This window comes from Triticum dicoccoides, chromosome 5B, assembly GCF_002162155.2.
Source record: "Triticum dicoccoides isolate Atlit2015 ecotype Zavitan chromosome 5B, WEW_v2.0, whole genome shotgun sequence".
Classification (NCBI taxonomy): Eukaryota; Viridiplantae; Streptophyta; class Magnoliopsida; order Poales; family Poaceae; genus Triticum; species Triticum dicoccoides.
The window spans coordinates 148,583,906-148,599,388 of NC_041389.1; positions in this window are offsets into that span (position 1 = coordinate 148,583,906).

A 15,483-nucleotide genomic window follows, 5' to 3' on the forward strand; every position below is an offset into this window, starting at 1 on the left:
CGACAGTGGGGAGTGTTTTTGGGGCGGGCGGGGCGGCGCACCACCGGCTGCGGGCGATGGGGGGCTGCTGTTTGGCCGGTGGTGGCTGGCGGCTCAGGGGGGTGGAGGTTGAAGATGAACCGCAGGCCCTTGATTTCGTATCCAACGGCTGCAAAATTGACTGACCAGAGATGAAAAAGTCAGTCAACCGACGTGTAGCCTCACCTTGCTAGTGCGTTCAGTTTTGACAGCAAAATTCAGTTTCGACAGCAAAATTCAGTTTCGACAGTTAAGTTCAGTTTCGACAGTTAAGTTCAGTTTCGATAGTTAAGTTCAGAGATGAGCGGCTGATGTATTTTACATCTAGCACTTTGTGGTTATGTATTTTACGTCATGTATTGGAGATGCTATTAGAATTCCACTCAGGTTAACATTGTTCGTTGTCTCTCTTGTCCTGCTTCAGCCTCGGCGTCGTACAACTCACCAGAGCTGCTCCAATGACGAAACCCTCCATCACAGCGGAGAAGTACCTCGGACTCCATCTCCAGACGCCTAAGATCTTCTTCCCCTCCTCCGACAGCAAAGTCAGCCAGAGCATCCTCACCAGCCAACCCAATCACGCTGAGATCGACATGGCTTCGCCAAAGAGGTTGTACACTTGTTGCATCTCTTTTTTACTCTACATGTTTATATATTGTCCACTGAGCACTCGTAGTAATGGGAAATACGATTTTTTATCCTACTATATGACAAGCAGTGAGGTACCAGGCAACTTAGCTATCCGTGATGGACTCTCTTGAATGCCAATATTATTTATCTCTGCACGTTTGAGCTGTGCATTTGTCAATGGGCCTGGGAGTTGAGCTAGTATGGCAGTGGCCTGGGTCCAAAGTACTAGAAGTAGCACAAAAACATTTTTTTAGTGTAGGATTTTCCTTGCTCAAGCCTGCCTACTAGAATCGCCAGTGCTTGAAAGGAAAAGTGAATGAAAAACATAGGAATTGGAAAGTTTCCTATGGTACTACTTTTCATGAATTTGGTGCAAAGGAATGGAGCAAAGGAAAACTGTAGGATTTGTTCCTTTAGTGTCTCCTGGAAAGAAAAACCATCGGAATTCTAATTTCCACTTCGCCTCCTTTTCATATTCCCATTCATCAAGCACAAGACTAAGAGATAGTAGCATAATAGCATTATAACCGTACATTTTCTTGTGGTTTGACTTAATCTCACCATGCTTTTTTGCATCCTGTGATCTTCCAATTGTTGTGAATCAAACACCCAGATTGGCAGAAATCCTGTGTTTTTAAATTCTCTGTTTTGCATGTGCATTGTTAGAATCCTCAAATTCAAACAACCCCTTACTCAATTACTTCTGTTACAGATATGTGTCAAAGAAAACCTTGTGTGGTTTGTCCTGCTCCTGAGGCGCTGTGTTCCACTCCAGCTTAGCTGCTCCAACGACGGAAGGGTTCACCACAGCAGGGATCCGCTCTCCAGACTGTCTTTCGCCACCTCAGATCTTCTTCCCCGCCACCGGCAGCCACAACAACTGCATTACCATCATCAACTAAGCAGATGACCTTGAGGACTACACGGGTCTGCAAGAGAGGTCGCACTCTTCCGTGTCTGCTTACGTTATGCGTCGCTTAATATGATGACATGCTACATTATCGTCGTGTTCACCTATTAGACTCCGAGTCAGGTCCAAACTAATGCTGAAACATGAGTTTTTAAATGGTTGTGGGGTACATATTGGGGCAGCAATCAGTACTATCTGTCTACTATCTGGTTAATCTCCGGTGTCTACTATGAGTTTCATGTTGGGTGCAAACAAACATTAAAGGATCCATTAGCTGTATTTTTTAACTAAAGCTATTATCTGCCTGCTATCATTGGTTTTGGGTCTATCCATAGTTTGCTACCATCACTCTGGATTTGTGCATGCACTCCTTGCATAATCTCACTATGTTTTATTCCTATGCATGCCAGTTATTGTACACAATGGAACTGATCATGTAGAGCAAAAGAGACGAGCCTTGCTGGCAATAAAATTTCATGCAAACGTCGTTCCATGGTGGGCGCAAAGGTAGCCCCCCCTCCACCCATTTTGGATCGTAATCAAGAGGAAGATAACTGTTCTGAGGGGGATTCAGAAGGAGAAGACCACTCCTATTTACCCCATGAGGTCTTCGCTCTAACTTGGCATGCTGATGTTGGTAATATCATGCATATGGTGCCTTGCATTGCCTACTGTATACATTAAAGATGTCATCTGCTTAGTTTTGACATGCTTTGTGTCAATGCCATTTGTTTAGTTTCTTTATCGTATATGTGAATCATGCAATGCCATCTTGTCTAGCTAGGCATCATATATGTGAATTTTGCAATGCCACCCTGGTTAGCCAGTCATCTTATATGTGAATTATATCATGCCATCATTTTTTTTATTATGTGTTAAATTTGTCAACAATTTTAGTACATTCAATTACTCTTCCTATGCATTATCCATTCGGCACGGTCATGGAAAAATCTGGAGTGGAAACAAGGTCTTCAGAGCAGACAATGATATCTGATGAAGCGCATGTCTTGCTGGTTACCGATAGCTCCTCAGAGGAGGATTCAGAGACAGATGACCAGTCATATTTCCCCCCTAAGGTGCATGCCCTAACTTGGCAGGGTTATGTTACTCATATCGTGCATATGGTATCTTGCATTGCTATGTCATTTTCTTAGTTTAGACATGCTTTGTGTGAATGCCACCTGTTTAGTGTCTAATTACCATATATGTGAATTATGCAATGCCATCTTGTTGCAAGACATTATATATGTGAATTATGCAATATTATCTTGTTGCAAGGCATTATGTATGTGAATTATGCAATGCCATGCTATTTAGGCAAGCGTCATATATGTGAATTATATCATGCCGTCCTTTTTTTGTATTTCTCATTGCTTTTGTCGACAATGTTTGTATATTCAACTGCTCTTCCTGTGCATCAGCCATTTGAATTGGTCATGGAGAAATCTGGAGTGAAAACAAGGTCTTCAGAGAAGACAATGCTACCTGCTAAAGCAGATATCTTGCTGGTTACAGATAGCTCTTCAGAGGAGGATTCAGAGGCAGATGACCAGTCCTATTATCCCCCTGAGGTGTATGCTCAAACTTGGCAGGGTTATATTACTCATATAATGCATATGTTGTATTGCAATGCTTAGTTTTTACATCATATACACAATATTGAATGCCATCTCCTTAGTTGACACATCATATATGCAATTGCCCTCTGCTCACTTCCTTAGTATATAAATCATATATTTGAATTATGTCATGCCATGATGTTTACATAGACAACATGTATCTGAATTATGGCATGCCAACCCATTTTCTAAAGACATAATATAGTTATATCATCTCATCCTGTTTACATAGTCATCATATTTTAAATTATGTCATTCTATCCGTGAATTATATCATGCCATCATGTTTCCATCGACGACATGTTTGTGATTTATGGCATGCCAACCACTTTAATAGACACATCGTATAGTTATATCATGTCATCCTGTTTACATAGTCATCATATTTTGAAGTATGTCATTCTATCCTGTTTAGTTAGCCATCATACATGTGAAATTGTGTCATGCTATCCTGTTTAATTAGCCATCATATATGTGAAATTATGTCCTGCTATTCTGTTTGCTTAGACAACATAAATGTGAATTATTTCCTGCCCTGTTTTCTTCCCTACTATCCATTGCACCTGTCTATCTTACAGTTTCTGTACATTCAATTACTTTTCTTGTTTATCAGCCATTTCAATTGGAGGGAGTGATGGCAGTATCTGTGGGAGTAAAAACACGGTCATCAGAAAAGATCGTGCTACCTGTCGATGCAGATGGAACCACGGTTGTACTTGCCCAAGAAGCCCCACCACACATAACCCACACTCATGCAGATTGTACCCCTACCCAGTTGGACAGAGAACCAGCTACACCCCTTCTAACCCCAACCCCAGCAGATAGGCACCCAGTTCTCGTTGACACAGCACCGTCTCCACCACAGAGCACCCAAACACGAGCAGTTAGTAAGGCAACTGCAGTGCCCAAATCACAAGGACCACCACTCCGAACGTGAAGTCAACGCTTAAAGCAGAAGAAGAATTGTTCTCAGGTCAGGTTCCGTAGCTATGGTTCATACTACTTTGCTCTTGCATCACTGTATTTACTGATACCTACCAATTTCAAATTTGAAGGATGCAATTGAAACTCCAATGGCGCAACAGGTATGTTTTAAACCTGTTTCTTAAACGTGTTTGGCTATTTGCTGTTGTAACTTTCTCTATGTTGATTTCAGTTTCAATTGGATAAACAGTTATGTTCTCATGCCATGCACATTATAAGTGTTGTTATTGCTGTGTAGTTTCCCACACTTATATTCTATCTATGCTGCTTTGTCTTAAATAGATATGATTTGAACTGTATCTATCTTGATTTGGCAACATAAACTAGAATGATATAGACCATACAGTGACCATACTACATAGATATATGTTTGTTTCATGCTGTTATCCTGTCCACCTTACTACTGAACTAGTTTACCAAAATGAGTTTCATATACTACATTGTAAACCCGAGATGTGTTTGTTTGTTTCTCTTTTAGAACGCGGATAAAATATTGGAGAAGAGTACCTTGTTATGCAATGGTAAAGGAAGTAATGCAGATAAGGTTCAAGATAGTGAGACATCCCTGTTGGTCTCCAATAAAGCTGATAAAAACTATACTGAGGACACTGAGACAACCCCAAAGTCCTGTCTTGATGTAGTGTTCGAGTTACTGGCTACCACTGCTGGCACCAGCTCTTCGAACTCGTTGCCTGAATCAGTTCGGCTTCTTGAGTCTCAACTTCAAGTTGAAAGACATCAATCAGATGTTATGCGACAGGAAGCCGAAGGACTGAGGAAGTCCTTGCAGAATTCAGATGCATACTTTCTGGTGCAACAGCAAGCGCTGGAGGACTTAAGCGCCAAACAAGAGAAAGTTAATAAGCTTGCTAAGCATCTTGCCAGCATTATGGGTACCCAGAATATTGTTTCTTGAGATCTTCTGAAGTGGTTTCAATTCTGGACTTGTTTTGCTGCGGCGTTTATATGCTGCTGTGTTCCCTATATTTGCACTGGTGGCGAACTTCGATGCCCAGTGGATGTAATATGTGTAATAGCCGTAATAGCCTATTGTAAGTTGCTTGCTTATTTATTTCCTTGTTGTCTTATTTATTTGTTTGCTTGTAGTCAGTGCAGTTCTTTTTTTGCGGTTTGCTAGTGGCTGCAATAACCTATTTTTTAAAACTAGGCCACAATAACCATGGGCTAATATTTACTGTAGTGACACTGGACCTACGGGCCATAGAAATAGTGGGCCTTCTACGGGCCGTATAAACAGCGGGCCTTCTACGGACTGTAGAAACAATGGGCCTTCTACGGGCCGTAGAAACAATGGGCCTTCTACGGGACGTATCATCAATGGGCCTTATACGGGCAGTATGATCGATTGGCCAAACATGGGCCAATAACAGGCCGCATTATGACCGTAAACGGGCTAGAGTTGGAATCGTCCGTTCATGGGCCGATCATAACGGGCTTCGTTAATAGGCCGTATTTCATGACGCTATGAAAATGGCCCAACGTGTTAACGGACCACAAACGGGCCGACTGTAACCACAGACTGAATTTGGCCCATAAGCAGAAAATGACAGTAATGGGCCGGAAGTAAACGAATGCTGGAAATGAGCCCAAGAATAAATGGGCTCTGAGAAGGCCGAAAGATAACATGGGCTGGAAATGGCCCAACGGAATAACGGGCCCTTAATGGGTATAAAGTGATACACTGTTCATTACGGGCCAGTTTCAGCACGGGCCGTTAATGGGTGTAAAGTAATACACTGTTCATTACGGGCCAGTTTCACCACAGGCCGTTAATAGGCCAAGAGTTACATAGGGCCTCATATGGGCCGAAAGACGTCATGAGCCATACATGGGCTAGAAGTGAAAACGGACTGGAATCATATTGGGTGGCCCAAATGACGCTACTAGGCCTAATTCGGATAGGGCGTAACGGGCCTTGGGTTAGCGGGCTGTAAATGGGCTATATGTGAACAGGCCGTTAACAGGCTTTACATGGTCCAGTCCGCCACCTTTTAACCAAGTTAAACGGGCCGGCCTTTTCACAGGAATGGGCCTCTGTTGGGTTGTGCCACGTGTCGACGTATCATAGGCGCCTTCTATCCAATGAGTGGATGACATCTGTCCCAATGGTGAGCCGACACGTGTTTCCTCCAGCCAATGATGATTTTACACGTGGAAAATCCCCATTTCTCGGGGCTGTTAACGGGTTATCGGATCCAAAACCCGACCTGATAGCTTAACAACGTTCCGTTATGGTGGATGCCATGTGTCGGTCACCCTTGACGAAAGCACTTCTGTGACGCGTGATTTATCATCATGGAAGTGGACACTTCCGTGATGATAATTTTGGTAATGTCATGGAACACTTCTACGACAGCACATGTATGACTATCTTGATTCTGTCATAAATTTGTCATGGATGTACATGCATGACAAAAAACGCGACCTACTATGACAAACACGTATCATCACGGAAGTGTATTTTTTTGTAGTGGAAGCTACCCTTTAAGAACTCAAAACCACCGTGCGCTGGCCCCATGGTGGGCACCAACTTTCGTGGAATAGTCATGGCAGATGTCCTAGTGTGAGGACTTAGTCGTGGAGCCATTGCAACTAGGTTAGCTTAAAGGGATTAAACGGGACAAAGGACACATGAGTTTATACTGGTTCGGCCCCTTGCGGCGAAGGTAAAGGCCTAATCCAGTTTGAGGTGGTATTGCTTATGTCTCGATTACCGGGGAGCGAATACGCTTAACCTAGATTTCGATCTCTTGTTTCTTGCCCTGAACCACCATCGGGTCATCCCTTTATATACACAGGTTGACGCCCAGCGGCTCACGGAGTCCCGGCTGGCTCATAGACAACGTGTCCGGCTCGGGGACTAACTATACTTGCTTTACAATATAAGTCATACACATATGGCGGTTTAACCCTATGGGCCTTAAGTCGCCCTTGGGCCTTGGGCCCTTGCTTATGGACCGCCATCTTCAATATCCTCATGGGCTTCATACTATGAACCGCCATAGGTATAACCCGACCCCTCCTGTGCAGGTCATACCCAATAGTCATATCCCCAACACCTTGCGTCCCCTTATGTACATATTTTCCTGTATTTCTAAGTTATTGCTCTAGTGTTGTCTCAGGGTGGATTCGCTAGGGTTCCTTTGCTCTTGAATGAGCGGTTCGTGTCAGTGATATTGGATTCGGTGGTGGATTTTGTGTTGGCTTGTAAGAGTTTTGCTTTGTATGGCGTGCTTCATTTCTGAAATAGGTAAGAGCCCTAATTTTTGTTCATGTGTGTTGCAAATCTGGTTCGACATATTTTAGGTCTGTAGATCTCAATGGGTACATCATCCAGTCTAGACAAGTTGAATGCATGTAATTTTTCCTGTAATTCGGATAATGCTTTATCAGATCTGGTGCTTAATAGGCTTTTAGTTGTATAGGTGTTGTCGTATGGACTTTACAAGTTGTATGGATTTTGATTGTTGTTAATTTTTGCCCTGGAATGTGTGGTGTTTCTAGTTTTTAGGTTGCTGTGAACTGCAGATAGGTTGCAGTACTGATCACCATGTGTAGTTTGAACTGTTGTCCTGGCACTTGAATAGTTTGTATCAGTCTGAGAAGAACTACTATGATGTTGAAAGTGTTGTCTTTTGAAGTTTGGTGTGCCAGTGGTGGGGTGATATTGTTTTATTGGGTGCACTTGTAGTGTTCATATAGTTGAACTAATTGCTTGTTAGTGTACTTTTCTTTTTTTACCTTTTTGGTGATTATGATGTTGTTGCAGATGTTGGAGTGCCGATGCCTCCTGATTCTGACAAATCAGAACACTTTCAAGAACTTGTGAATGTTATTTTTAAGATACCAAATCCTCTAGAAGAACTTGCGAGTGTTGCTTGTGTTTCCCTTATATTTGCTCTTTTTTTAAACTGCCTTGAATACATAAATATGTTTAGTTACATCAGTTTTTCCTTTTGTTTGTGTCTGATGCTATGTGCCTTATTTATCTTGTCTCTTGAATGTTAATTGTGTTTTAATTTTATATGTGTGTGCTTATGTTATTGGTTTATGCAGTTAATGACAACCATGCTGCTGCTGAGGACATTGGTGATGTTGTCAAAGATATTAATGATGGAATGTATTCTCTTAACTTTGATGATGGCGATGGGAGCTTGCAGTTGTCTGTTACTCAGTCACAGAGTGTTGATGGCATTGAGCCTGTCACTCAGGCTGAGAATGTTCCTATGCAGTTACACCTCAAGGATGAAAGGATAAGAAAGAAGAAGTGTGATTTTCAGAGGAGAAAGGAGTTGGAACGGCGTCAAAAGGCATGCAACAAAGCGATGAGGATGTTACTCAAGTTGACGCGGCCTTTTCAACTATTGATGCTGGATCTCATCGAACTGACATGCCTATGAAGACAAACCTGATGCAGACTCGGTTGACGCAAGTGTTTACTCGTGATGCAGTTAAGGAGAAGAAAGTTGTTTTGAAGAGGAAGATGTCAGATCCAAATCCTGATGGCACACAGAGGCGTAGCCCACGTATGAAAGCTGGTTCTCAACCTGGTAATAGCAAAGCTGATGGAGATAGTGTTGCTGTGAAGATTGGTCCAAGCACACTTGGTGGCTCTCTTGTTCGTCGGAGTCCATGAGTTTTGACAAATAAGAAGCCTTCTTTGTCTCCTCTTCCAGATCGCTCTTTGTTGACGCAAAATAAGAAGTGTAAAGTTCCTCCTGCGAAGGTGAACAAAGGTGTGAAGAAGCGTGCTCGTGTCGAAGCGGAAGATCTTATATCTGAAGAAGATGACATCAAAGTTAATTTTGAAGATGAATATGCAGTGGTACATGTTTGTACTGTATGTGACTTACTAGTTGTATTTGCAATGATTTAATTGTGTCTAGGTTGGTATGCTGGCTAGGTGAGGGCTGGTCATTGTTTGCATCAATTGAGGTGGTACTGATGTTGTTTTAAGAGTTGAACTTGTGCAATGTTTCTTTTTTTCTTTCTTGCCTTCATATGCTTGTTTTGTTTTCTATATTCATTTAATTAAGTTGTGCCTTCTTTATTTTCATTTACAGCCTGTTAGCGTTATGGGTCCGGTGAAGCCGGTGAGAGGCAAATCCGGAAAAGTTGCTTTGGATGAAGGTGACCTACAGCGATTGAACATAACTGTGCGATGTTCGTTGAGAGAGATTGATGCTTGTGCTAAATTGCTTGAGAGTCGCCATGTGGCTAGGGTTCATGCAACTGGTTTTGGTTCTATCTTCAAGTGGAAGGTGAAGTCTAACATTTCCCGCCCTCTGATGGGAGCTTTGTACCTGAGGATAGATCCTGATACGATGACTCTTGACATGGGTGAGGCTAATAAGAAGCTTCCCATCACTAGCGATGGTATACACCAACTATTTGGGTTCCCTCGTGGTGGTCGTTCTGCACCACGTCAGATGACAGATATGACGATGCCCTGATGAAGTTAAGATCGGAGCTTGACATTAGCAGGAACAAAGATATCAAGACAAAGGATTTGAGGGATAGGCTCAGGGTGCTTGTCAAGGATCCTAGCAAAGATGACCTTGCTCTCAAAGTGTTCTTCATTATTGTGTTTATGAAGGTTGTGTTGCCTGGTGCCGCCCCGCGTGTTTCTAGAGAGGCAACAATGTTTGAGGATCTCATCATTGAGGACATGGCTAATATGGATTATTACCAGCTGATGGTTGATGAGCTCAGAAGGGCTGTTATCAGGTACCAAGATGGTGTTACCATGGGGAAAGCAATCACAGGTTGTGCTATAGGGCCTGTACTAATGTACCTTGACTGCCTTATCGATGGCAAGACTCAGGAACCTAACATGCGAGTCCCCCATATATGTTTCATGGATCCTAACAAGCTTACCGATCTGGCTGATGCAGATTTGATAAAAAAGGCAACGTGGATCCAAAGACTTGGGTGTTTGGGAAGCTTCCGGTGAGTTTTATTTCTGTCGTGTCTTGCAGACCTTTTTTTTATTTAGGTATAGCTATTTTTACTGGAGTGAACATGTGTACTGCAGAGTTACCTGTTTAGACTTTGTCATTTATTAAGCTTTGGGAGGTTTGGGTATGATTTTTAGTACTACTGTGTTATGTGTGGTTGAACTGAATCTCTTGTTCAACTGATGTGTTTGTAAATACTAACAAATTGGCACTGATAGTGAAAGATCATTAGTGTTGTTGATTTAAATCTGTTAATATAATGTTTATTTTTCCCTGTGTGTTGCATTGATTAATTAACTCTTTTCCCCCTTGTTCGTAGTGGAAAACTCAAGAGGAGGTTGTCTTTTTCCGAGTCTATAAACGGCCAGTCCTGGAGATGTCGTCGTCTCAGGTTCTCAAGATTTCATCTCTGCACGATGAGTTGAGAGATGATTGTGGTGTTGAGGGTGCTGGTTATGTTCCCCCTGGCCCTAGTAAGGGTAGTACTTCACAGAGGCAAGGTTTTGGTATTGATGTAGCTGTTTATGCTTTGGAGCGCGCTGAGCATGTTTTTAGTAATGTGTGTTCTGAGCTGCAAAAGGTCCCAACTGCAGTTGAGCGTCTGAGCTGTATCAATGGTATCCTTCCTGAAGGTCATCAATTTAATGTTGAGGAAGCAAAGGATTATATTGAGATGGAGAGAATTTTAATTAGTGACATGCGTGATGGTGCTGCTCAACTAATTCAAAGCTCGGTTCGTCTGTTGAACAACATGAAGCGTTTTCAAAACTATGCAAGACTCTCGCTGCAAGCCATATGAAGAAAGTGCAAATGGTGTTATCAGGTAGACTGAGCAAGATGAGGCTGCTGCCACCGACATCAGGGTTGGTGATGGTACTGAAACTAATGTTTCTGATCACCATATGAATGATGTTGGCTTGGAGTGCCCTATTGTTGATGTGAGTCCTTCATTGATGTTTGCAATTTTTACTATGTTGTTCTGGTGTCAGTATTGTAGTTGAACTTCCTCATCTTCATCTGGTTATTAATTTTTCTTTCATGCAGGATGATGCTGCTGCCACCGATAGCAAGGCTGGTGATGGTACTGAGGCTAATGTTTCTGATCACCATACGAATGATGTTGGCTTGGATCCCCGTGTTGTTGATGTGAGTCAGTCCTCGATGTTTGCAATTATTACTATGTTGTTCTGCTGTCAGTATTGTAGTTGAACTTACTCAGCTTCATCTGTTTATTATTTTTTCTTTCATGCAGGAGATCAGTCATAATGTTAAGGTTGTTGTTGACCATGGAGTTAATGATCCATTTACTGATAAGTGCAAGGTTATTTTTATTTTTATTTTGTTTATATATAATCTTGAATTTTCATGCGCACCAATGTGCCTTACATGTTCATTTTTCTATCCCACACCGTTAAGAGTTTGTAGGTGATACCTACCTTTTTGTTAGTGTGGTTTAATTCCTTGTGTTTATTGTTGCTAATAATAGCATTGTTTGTTTGCTTCATTACTATGAATCAGGGTCCTGTTGTTGGCGACGAGCCTTGTTCGACCATTGGTGATGTTCCTTTGAATGTTAGTAGCAGCAAGATCGATGATGTTGCTGTGAATGCTGCTAAGGTTTGTTTTTCTGTGCACCTCTTGCTAGCTTTTTTTGATTGTTAGTTTTGCTCATATTATTCACTTTTTCTAATTTTTTATTTTTTTAGATGACAGATGTTGAGCGTGAGGCTGTCGTTAGTGGTGGAGATGATGCTTGTGGTGTTCCATTGAGTAGTGGGCGCGATGTTGGTACCAAAGTTGCTGATGAGGATGTTGGTGTTGCCAGCATACTTCATGCCAAATCGTCTGGTGTTGGTATTGCTGGGAATGAAAATCTTTTTGATTGTGAAGATTTCCTGCCGGAAAATTTCTCGCCTGGAGGCCTTGATTACGGTAATGCATTGCAAGATGCCTCTAGCATGGAGGAGGTGCCATCCGAGGATGATGATTTACTTCTGTCGATTTCTTCTGTCCCCTTGACACAGGAGGCGCTCGTGTCGCCCTAGGATTTTCTTTCTTCAGACCCTGAAAGCGCAGCCATAACGATGTCCCCACAAGATCTTCCATCATCAAACCCTGAAACTGGAGGCATATTGGTGTAATAACAGGAACTCCCGTCGTCAAACGCTAATAGTGCAGGTAAGGACTTGTAAATGAGGTTTACTTATCATTTATGGCATTTTGGACATGTTCACTTGCAGTGCTTGAACTTATTATTTTTATTCTTTTTATGCAAGCAGAAGGTGCTAATGTTGTTAAGGTTGATTTATTTTTCTTCGCTGTTATGAGGTTGTGCACGAACCGTGGGAAACAGTTAGTTTGGGATTTTTCCCGTATCATTTTCGTCTCTTTTTATTTCTCTCATACGACTATTGTTGTTATTGCACTAGTTTTAATTCATGTCGTCTTTTGTGTTTCCTAGTGACAAGCCAATGTTTCAAACTCGCAAATGTGATGCTAGTGTTGGTTCTATTGCTAAAGCGTTTGTCCCCACTGGCATGCTCAACTCAAACATTGTTGACATTGTTTTATATTCTCTACATCAGAAGTACCGAGACACTGACAAGTTGATAGTTCCTAGATGGGTGACGGACAGTATTTTGTTTTCTAGATAGGATGATAACTTATTTTGGCAATTTTCTAACTGTTGTTGTTCTTTTTGTACAATAGACCAAGACCCATGATGGAAACACTGATGCCAATGTGCTACAGTGGTTCACGAGATTAGGGGCTGATGGTTTTGACCAAGTAGGTGAACTTGAACTTATTGTACTCATGAACTAGAACTATCATGTTTCCTTGCAAGTTTGGGAGGTGGGAATGAACTTGAGAAGGCTGCTTTTTACCCCTGTACTTATGAATGATGTGCGCTTCTTTTTTAAAGCTGCACTTATTGTCGCAAGGAAATTGAACTAATATGTTTGTTGCAAGTTTGGGCGGTGGATATAAACTTGAGTAGCATTTATTTTTTGTAGTGGGTTGCTTACTCAATTAGAACTTATGATTACCTGATTTTTGTTTGTACTTCTGAATTTCAATTTCCCTCTTCTATTTTATTGTTTGGAGGCTGAATTTTTTGTTTCATTATGATTTGTTAAATTCATTTTTCCTCTGTGATTTTTTTGTCAGCTTCTTTTCCCTACTTTGATCCATCGTCATTTGCGGCTGCCATGAAGCCTAGTGAAGAATCTGGGCATTGGTGCTTGATTGTTCTGAATTTGAGGTTCCGTCGTTTCGAGTGTTTTGATTCACTCCGCGATGAAACCTGGAGTGATGCAGTTAGATTCTTAAGGACTATGATAGAACATAAAGAAGCTTTGGAGGGAGTCCAGCGTAGACATGGCCAAACCGTTCTCGCCGGCGCATATTGATGGTTTCTCTTGCGAGTTTGTGCGGGTGCCGCAGCAGAAAAACATGTGAGTATCCATTTTTAATGATTTTTCTTAGTTGTTTTTGTTGCTCGGAGGATGGTGTTCCTGTTTTTTCGAATTTGTGATGTACCCTTTTGTATTTTCTTTTGTGACATGCATGATTGTGGCTTCTTTATGCTACAAAACTGCAAGACGTATCATTGCCAGGAGGATGGTGTGATTGAAATGTTGGATTACAGCCACGAAGACGTTCTTGACATTAGGAAGACTTTGCTGTATACCTGCGCAACTAGCGATGTGTTTGATGTTGACTTTCGTGGTTTGTTTGGCATCGAACTCTGTACGTATGCATCACCTTTTGTAATTTTTTGCAGGTTGTACTACTTGATTAGTACTGTCATGAATTATTTATTTGTACTTAACCTTGATGCGGTCCTTTCTTTTTTTATTTTGCAGGTGAGTGGCTGGATATTGGTGAGCATGGCTATAGGATCTCTGGCAGCCAGTTCTCCGAGCTCGAGCGTGTAGCTATTGTTTTTAGCCAGGGGCGTTCTCCCGAAAATACAAGATCTGGTGTTATGAAGGGGCGGTTGGGAGCTCTGAAAGGTTCTACGGCTGCTTGTGCAGAGAGCCACTCTACACCCAAGAATCCCATTGTGGAATTGATAGACAGTGATGATGATGCATTTGACAAGATTGCTGGCATGGGAAGAGTCACCAGGAGCGCTGCTGCCAAGGGTTTATCCCCCCTTGCTGGAATAGTGGCCCATAGAGCTGGTGCTACTAGGAAGGATCCTGCTTTGGATTCTGGCAATGTTACAAGCACGAAGCGCGCACCCAGAGCTCCTATAAAGTTTTGCTCCCCTGTGCAACAGCTTCACCCTCATAAATTCCCTCACCTGGACAAGGCTCGCAAGTTGTATAATTTGTTGCTTAGTGATAAATGGCATGAGAAGTATGCCGAGTGAGTATCTCTCATTATGTTTCCTCTTCTTTTCTTCTGTTGTTTCTAACTACTAGATAAATATGACCTGAATTGTTCCTTTTTATAAACTTGAACTGCTATGAATGCCTTATCTTGCTTCCCCTGCTTTTCGTTCTTGTGTGTGCTGCAGGAATGCATTCTCAATGATACCTCAACCTGATGATAACGTAACTAGCTTCACTGGGGAACGCATCTGGGAAGTTTTTGCACCTGGGCAAATGATAGAGGGTGATGTAACGGACTTCCTCATTGATGATTGGAAGCAAGATCCCAAGAGAAATGCCGATTTCGCATCTGGAAAAAGGTATTGTTGAGTCCATATTTCAGCACGGTAATCAATTAGATCATTTCTTTCTATTAAACAAGACCGCCTATTGTTTTACGAGTTTTAATAATACTTTGCTTGTTGATCCTTTCCTCCTGTCTATTTCTTTTTTGGCTTTTTGCAGGTTGTGCTTGACTATACATTTTACGGTGATGAAGATAAAGAGTTTAATGTGGAGAGTGCAGCGAGAGATTTCAAGAGCTATGTTAAAGATGAGGAAGACTTGCTCAGTGCCGACCTTGTGAGTTCTACTAGCTGATTTTTTGTTTTATTTGTTTGTTGTCATGCTGGTTTTTATTTTGAATATTTAATATCTCTTTTTTGGTCATTTGTTTTTAGATCATGATGCCTCTATTCAAACCCATGATTTTAGCAAAGGATAGGAAAGTGAACCACTTTTCCTTATATGTCATGAATCGGTACCGAAGTAGTGTCGACATCCTTGACTCTTAACCTTATCCAAAGAACCATCGTCCTTCAAAGAACACCTATCATAAAGACTGCGAGAAGATTGTGAGTGACATTTATTATCTATACTGGATTAATTTTTCCGCATCTTTGTTTCTGCTTTTCTGAGACCTGAAAATGTGTGGTTTCTTTTCTTTTTTTATAGATCTCTAGATT